The sequence below is a fragment of the Salvelinus sp. IW2-2015 genome, linkage group LG6.1 (genome assembly GCF_002910315.2).
Source record: "Salvelinus sp. IW2-2015 linkage group LG6.1, ASM291031v2, whole genome shotgun sequence".
NCBI classification, from domain to species: Eukaryota; Metazoa; Chordata; class Actinopteri; order Salmoniformes; family Salmonidae; genus Salvelinus; species Salvelinus sp. IW2-2015.
In genome coordinates, this window is record NC_036845.1 from 14,476,447 (window position 1) to 14,485,316 (window position 8,870).

The window sequence follows — 8,870 nt, forward strand, 5'->3', positions numbered from 1 at the left end:
GACATTAATTTGTTGGATGATATCATGGAACTGTTTGGATCGTTTTAGACTGAGATAGAGAGGAAACAATCTTTTCTTTAGTCAGAGAAAAAAAAAAGTCATATTAACTACATAACAGATGTAATAAGAAGACAGCTAGTATCAACGTGTGACAACTGACAAAATGACGCTGTGGCTTCTGACGCTGTCATAACACAAAACACTGTGATGTTGATATCACTTACAGGCATGCTGTCTCTCAGTGCAGCTATTGAAGAGGCCAAAACAAAACAAGTCAGGTACAATACAACTACTGTATAATATCTCATACAGGATATCTCACAAATATTGGTGTTGTGTACTAGGTTTGACACCTATGGGCATCCTTAATGTATGATGTCACTACTTGATACATAGTATTCTGGGACTAGGGAACGGATGCACATGGTGTGCCATGCAGTAAAGTGGACATTCATGCAGTCTGAGTCTTATTGCATTCATTTACAATTTAGTTCAGTCCGTCTAATGAAGTATTAAAACGGAGACAAAACAAGTGGAAGTGGAGGAAAACAGATACTGGTTTCATTATGTTTGTAGGGGAAAAGGAGTGTTCCTAATTGCATTGCATTTCCTTTGGCACAAGGGGGTGCCTTGTGAGAGCTTGATTGTCTTTCCTTTTTCATTAGGGTAAACCCAGGGGGAGATATTCTCCCACACCCTGATTTATTTTTCCTTTATTTAACTAGGCAAGTCAGTTAAGAACAAATTCTTATTTTCAATGATGGCCTAGGAACTGTGGGTTAACTGCCTTGTTCAGCGGCAGAACAACAGATTTTTACCTTGTCAGCTCGGGGATCTTGCAACCTTTCGGTTACTAGTCCAACGCTCTAACCACTAGGCTACCTGCCGCCCCATTATAACTAACAATGCTTTGTGTAGAGATGCAACAAGCCCAATTCTACTACAGGTATCTACAGTTAAGATTCAATTTCAGATATAAACTCTGCAAAAAAAGACGCGTCCCTTTTTCAGGACCCTGCCGTTTTTTAAAATCCAAATAACTTCACAGATCTAGCTATCTTCTTATGACATCTGTTATGTAGTTAATAAAGGGTTTAAACACTGTTTCCCATGCTTGTTCAATGAACCATAAACAATTAATGAACATGCACCTGTGGAACGGTCGTTAAGACACTAACAGCTTACAGACGGTAGGCAATGAAGGTCACAGTTATGAAAACTTAGGACACTAAAGAGGCCTTTCTACTGACTCTGAAAAACACCAAAATAAAGATGCCCAGGGTCCCTGCTCATCTGCGTGAACGTGCCTTAGGCATGCTGCAAGGAGGCATGAGGACTGCAGACGTGGCCAGGGCAATAAATTGCAATGTCCGTACTGTGAGGCGCTTAAGACAGCCCTACAGGGAGACAGGACGTACAGCTGATCGTCCTCGCAGTGGCAGACCACGTGTAACAACACCTGCACAGGATCGGCACATCCGAACATCACACCTGCGGGACAGGTACAGGATGGCAACAACAGCCCGAGTTACACCAGGAACGCACAATTCCTCCATCATTGCTGTTTGCAATAAGCTGAGAGAGGCTGGACTGAGGGCTTGTAGGCCTGTTGTAAAGCAGGTCCTCACCAGACATCACCGGCAACAACGTCGCCTATGGGCACAAACCCACCGTCGCTGGACCACACAGGACTGGCAAAAAGTGCTCTTCACTGACGAGTCGCAGTTTTGTCTCACCAGGGGTGATAGTCGGATTCGCGTTTATCGTCGAAGGAATGAGCGTTACACTGAGGCCTGTACTCTGGAGCGGGATCGATTTGGAGGTGGATGGTCCGTCATGGTCTGGGGCGGTGTGTCACAGCATCATTGGACTGAGCTTGTTGTCGTTGCAGGCAATCTCAATGCTGTGCGTTACAGGGAAGACATCCTCCTCCCTCATGTGGTACCCTTCCTGCAGGCTCATCCTGATCGGCATGACAATACCATCATGACAATACCACCAGCCATACTGCTCGTTCTGTGCGTGATTTCCTGCAAGACAGGAATGTCAGTGTTCTGCCATGACCAGCGAAGAGCCCGGATCTCAATCCCATTGAGCACGTCTGGGACCTGTTGGATCGGAGGGTGAGGGCTAGGTCCATTCCCCCCAGAAATGTCCGGAAACCTGCAGGTGCCTTGGTGAAAGAATGGGGTAAGATCTCACAACAAGAACTGGCAAATGTGGTGCAGTCCATGAGGAGGCGATGCACTGCAGTACTTAATGCAGCTGGGGGCCACACCAGATAGTGACTGTTACTTTTGATTTTGACCCCCCCTTTGTTCAGGGACACATTATTCAATTTCTGTTAGTCACACGTCTGTGGAACTTGTTCAGTTTATGTCTCAGTTGTTGAATCTTGTTATGTTCATACAAATATTTACACGTTAAGTTTGCTGAAAATAAACGCAGTTGACAGTGAGAGGATGTTTCTTTTATTGCTGAGTTTACATGATAGACTGATACACATACAACAGGCTTAATTGATATTTAAAGACAAACAGTACACATCTGGAAGCATCATAACCAACAGCCTCGCAAATGTATATGGCCTACACACTCTGTACATAATGTAGAACGAATTGCAGCACTACTTCTAGACTAATTGGGCTTGACACATTCTATTCAAACATTGAGTCTGGCATTTGTATGCCTTTATTTCCTAATAGAGCCTCTGAATGGTGAAGAATTCTTAGAAATGAGACGGCATGCTTTGGCTCGTCTCAAAGTGATGATAGGTGGAGTGAGTTGGAGAAGTAATCCTATCAAATTGGATTCTGAAGCCTATGGTTGTAGCTTAATTTCTATCTAAAATAGACATTGATCGGTGTCACAGAGCTTGTGCACTACGCATTTAAAGGTTACGCTACTGTAACAGAGTTAAGAGCGAATCTTAACATCACTCCACAGCTAACTTTTGTATAGCTCAAACGGCTCGTACGTTGTCAAGCGCGTGGTCATGTGTGTTGACGAGTTAGAGGGCCCTGGTTCAAGTTCAGTGAGGCAGCTCTACATACTAAGCCAGCACAGTGACACCGGTTATACTACATCTATTTTTGGACTCATGCAGTAAATGTATTATACAGTGGGGAGAACAAGTATTTGATACACTGCCGATTTTGCAGGTTTTCCTACTTACAAAGCATGTAGAGGTCTGTAATTTTTATCATAGGTACACTTCAACTATGAGAGACGGAATCTAAAACAAAAATCCAGAAAATCACATTGTATGATTTTTAAATAATTAATTTGCATTTTATTGCATGACATAAGTATTTGATCACCTACCAACCAGTAAGAATTCCGGCTCTACAGACCTGTTAGTTTTTCTTTAAGAAGCCCTCCTGTTCTCCACTCATTACCTGTATTAACTGCACCTGTTTGAACTCGTTACCTGTATAAAAGACACCTGTCCACACACAATCAAACAGATTCCAACCTCTCCACAATGGCCAAGACCAGAGAGCTGTGTAAGGACATCAGGGATAAATTGTAGACCTGCCACAAGGCTGGGATGGGCTACAGGACAATAGGCAAGCAGCTTGGTGAGAAGGAAACAACTGTTGGCGCAATTATTAGAAAATGGAAGAAGTTCAAGATGACGGTCAATCACCCTCGGTCTGGGGCTCCATGAAAGATTTCACCTCGTGGGGCATCAATGATCATGAGGAAGGTGAGGGATCAGCCCAGAACTACACGGCAGGACCTGGTCAATGACCTGAAGAGAGCTGGGACCACAGTCTCAAAGAAAACCATTAGTAACACACTACGCCGTCATGGATTAAAATCCTGCAGCGCACGCAAGGTCCCCCTGCTTAAGCCAGTGCATGTCCAGGCCTGTCTGAAGTTTGCCAATGACCATCTGGATGATCCAGAGGAGGAATGGGAGAAGGTCATGTGGTCTGATGAGACAAAAATAGAGCTTTTTGGTCTAACCCCACTCGCCGTGTTGGAGGAAGAAGAAGTATGAGTACAACCCCAAGAACACCATCCCAACCGTGAAGCATGGAGGTGGAAACATCATTCTTTGGGGATGCTTTTCTGCAAAGGGGACAGGACGACTGCACCGTATTGAGGGGAGGATGGATGGGGCCATGTATCGCGAGATCTTGGCCAACAACCTCCTTCCCTCAGTAAGAGCATTGAAGATGGGTCGTGGCTGGGTCTTCCAGCATGACAACGACACGAAGCACACAGCCATGGCAACTAAGGAGTGGCTCCGTAAGAAGCATCTCAAGGTCCTGGAGTGGCCTAGCCAGTCTCCAGACCTGAACCCAATAGAAAATCTTTGGAGGGAGCTGAAAGTCCGTATTGCCCAGCGACAGCCCCGAAACCTGAAGGATCTGGAGAAGATCTGTAGGGAGGAGTGGGCCAAAATCCCTGCTGCAGTGTGTGCAAACCTAGTCAAGAACTACAGGAAACGTATGATCTCTGTAATTGCAAACAAAGGTTTCTGTACCAAATATTAACTTCTGCTTTTCTGATGTATCAAATACTTATGTCCATGCAATAAAATGCAAATTAATTACTTAAAAATCATACAATGTGATTTTCTGGATTTTTGTTTTAGATTCCGTCTCTCATAGTTGAAGTGTACCTATGATAAAAATTACAGACCTCTACATGCTTTGTAAGTAGGAAAACCTGCAAAATCGGCAGTGTATCAAATACTTGTTCTCCCCACTGTATGTACCAACTGATTCTTGAAGAATATAACTTAGAAATGCCTCAAGAGTTTAGTTCAATAATTGTACCCCATCAGAACCCAAAATATAAGCTTCTTTTACTCCAATGTTTGTAAAAAAAAAAAGGACATTTAAACAAAACACCATATAACCTTAAAATTATCATTTTGATATCATGGATGTTCAGTCCTTTTGATATCTCGGATGATTACATTTCTGCTGCCTGATTTGCTGACTATCCTTTGTTGTTTAACACAACGTTAACACAACGTTCTACATGCCATTCCAAAATGGCTGCTGTGGCTTCTGCTACCTAGCATTAATTAAAAACTAGCAGTATTTAAATCATCTAAATTTGTCAACTGGGATAAGTAGCAAGACAGCGACATCTTCCATCCCTGGATTGAGGTACGTTGTCGAGCCATATCCAGCCCTACAATGCCCTGATTATGGCAGCCAAGCATTACGACCTGTGAGGAAAAATGTAGGCCTACTTACTGTCCGATATTTTCCCGAAGTTGCATATTGTTGATCCCCTGTGAAAAGAGAAGAAACGTATGTTTATGGTCAGAACGCCGGCAATAAGATTGTTGCCAAACAACATTCTGCACGTCCCCCGGTACAAATAGGTTACCCTTCCTGTTCATGCATTTTATGATTTAATGTTGCTACCAAAAGGGATCATGTTTATCAATTAAAACGCTCATAGTTAAGCTAAAGGAATGTTAATGCTTAATTGTTTTTCCACATAATTATAGAGAGAGGTCCTTCATGTTTCCCGGTCAGAGAATGTGACAGGCAAGCCGGCTTTGGGGGAATATGGTAATTGGGGAACATTAGGCTAATGGCATGTTCCAAGGCTAAATGCATTGTGGGTAAAATGTTTTCAAACGGTAGATGCTAAGAGAGATCCTTGGGATGACCTTACTCTAAACCCTATCCTTAACCACGTCCCTTACCCTAACCTGCATGTTTAGGTAAATACGAAAAATAATGTCCCATTTGGAACACTGACAAGTAGAGCATTAAAAAATATATAATAATGTATTTTTTTGTTGTTGCTCAATCTGATTGAATGGGCCTTGCTCCCCAGTGGGTGAGCTCGGGTCCATCCATGACTACATGGATGTTTCGAGTACCTATATGCTGGGGGGAGGGGGTCTGACGCTGCCCAAATGCTCTGTCGAAACGCTGATACTTTCATATCGGCAAGATATAATTTTCAATAAACTAAATGTTAAATTATTACACACTTTTATATGGTTAGGGTCCCCACACGGCCATATGTCCATGTTACAGCTCTCGTTTACGAAAGCAGAGACGACCAGCTATTCTTATGAGATATCTAGAATCTCCGAACACCTGTGTGTAATGGAAGGACGTCAGAAAAGTTTTGTAACTGACAAATACTGTTAAAACAGAGTTAAACGTATACAGTGACTGTATAATTTGCATTTGTGAAATGATTTTGATTTGCAATGAGAGTAAAGGGCTTTATGTTTCTATAACTGTATCACAATGAGAATCAATTCACATTTAGATGTCGTTTTTGGCTGTTTTGGCTGCCAGAGCCAGTTTACCTCTGTCACATGACCTGGATCAGATGGTCCAGCACCATCCTATGACAATTGCTTACATTTTTTGTGTAATTATCATTTCTGGAAAAGGCTTCAAATAAAGGTTAAAATCCAGGTCATGTGACATGATCAAGCAAAACACAGGGTCAACATTTGCATAACAAATAAAGTCCTTGGACGTAAAAAGGAGCAGGCTCGCCTACACTCCATAACAGTACATCTTGGTCGAAGCCTACCTTACAGGTAAGAGGCAAAATCCTGTTAACTGTGTATCGCCAAATAACAGTGCATGTGATATCCTTTCCTACACCAAAACAACCTGCAGTAAATGCTACTGACTGAATGGAACACATCTTTCATGTAGCTTTATTTGGCATATGCTGTGTAACATACTGGCATTTTGGAAAGCGACAGTGCAATATCAAACAGTGCTGAGGGAATATGTGAGACAGAAGCCATCTGACTCTCCTGTTTGTTTCTGAATAATTCACAGTGTTTTCACACAACAACAACAGAACAAACAGTAGCATCAGAAGACCAGGGCTCAGCTAGTGACTCTGATACACTTCTATACCAACCATGATCATGTCTGCAGAGACATTGTTTCAAATTTGATTAGTCGTGTGTACGGGATACGAACACAACAACGCAACAATAAGAAACAATATAGTATAAGAACACGTACATAAAGTAAATGGCTCAGTAGAATTGAATAAACATTTTAGCATAAGTATAATACAGGAAGGCACAATGTATAGTCCAATATTTACACGTGTTTCAGGGAAGGGGGGATTGGGGGGAAAGTGTTTAAATTGTGCAGTATTTAGCAGTCATAGTAAGAGTCTGGTAGTAGCGGTTGTGATGTGTGTATAGCATGAATGTATATGTGTGTGTCTTTGTGGATGTGTGTACACTGAGTATACCAAACATTGGGAACACCTTCGCAATATTGAATTGCCCCCCCCCCACCCCTCCTCCACCCCACAAGGTGTCAAAAGCGTTCAACAGGGATGCGGAATCATGATGTCTTCAATGCTTCCCACAGTTGTGTCAAGTTGGCTGGATATCCTTTGGGTGGTGGACCATTCTTGATACGTACGGGAAACTGTTGAGCGCGAAAAACGCCAGCAGCGTTGCAGTTCTTGGCACCTACTACCATACCCTGTTCAAAGGCACTTCTTGCCCATTCACCCTCTGAATGGCACACATACACAATCCAGGTCTCAATTGTCTCAAGGCTTAAAGATCTTTCTTGAACCTGTTTCCTCCCCTTCATCTACACTGATTGAAGTGGATTTAGTGACATCAATAAGGGATCATAGCTTTCACCTGGATTGACCTGGTCAGTCTATGCCATGGAAAGAGCAGGTGTTTTCTTACTGTTTCGTACACAAAAGTGTATGTCTGTGTGGGTGTACGTGTGCTAAGGTGAGGAGAATCAGAGCAGGTGGCCAGTCCAGTTCAAGTGTTCAGCAGTCTGATTGCTTGAAGATAGAAACTGTCTCTGAGCCTGTGGGTATCAGACCTCATACTCCGATACCGTCTGCCCGACGGTAAGTAAGTGAACAGCTCATTGGACATTGAATAACAGGCACCAGAGATATGTACTGTAGGCCCACGAGTCTACTCACGTTTCTGCAGTTCAACTAGGCTTCTATTGGGTAGGCCACCTACACTGTTTTTGTTTGTTTTATTCTATGACCAGGCCAGCTGCCCACGGTGTGATGTACAGGTAACTACCAAAATAAAGGAAACACCAACATGAAGTGTCTTAATAGGGCATTGGGCCACCACAAGCCAGAACAGCTTCAATGCACCTTGGCATATATTCTGGAACTCTGTTGGAGGGATGTGACACCATTCTTCCATGAGAAATTCCATAATTTGGTGTTTTGTTGATGATGGTGGAAAACTCTGTCTCTGGTGTCACCCCAGAACCGCTCCAGTGACCACTCTTGCCCTGTGGATGGGGGCATTGTCATCCTATGGGGGCATAGCCATGGAAGCCAAAATAATGGTCAGCCCAGCATTTTTATACATGATCCTAAGCATGATGGGATGTTAATTGCTTAATTAACTCAGGAACCACACCTGTGTGGAAGCACCTGTTTTCAATATACTTTGAATCCCTAGTTTACTCAAGCGTTTCTATTATTTTGTCAGTTACCTGTATTAGGCAACCCCAGGTACAGATCTTCCTTCTCCAATCCTTACCTTAACTATTATTTGGGAAAATACAAAACTCACCCAAGATCAGAATCTAGGGGCAAAACCTTATCTATAAAATGAATGACGTCTTAAGGCAACAATAGTGCCACCTGGTGCAGAATCCTGAAACTATTTTCCAGCCCATGGTAGTGAAGTAGAGAAGGCTTCTACTGTAGTGTTACTTATTCATATACCCTAATACGAATTAATCACAGTTTTAGTTATATAAAATACATGAATATCTAATACAGCGTTTATTTCTGAAATTGATGAGTGAAACAGGTAACAGAAAACTTTTTAGTCAAAAATGGAACTGAAGGCCTCCCGGGTGGCGCAGTGGTCTAGGGCACCAGAGACTCTGGGT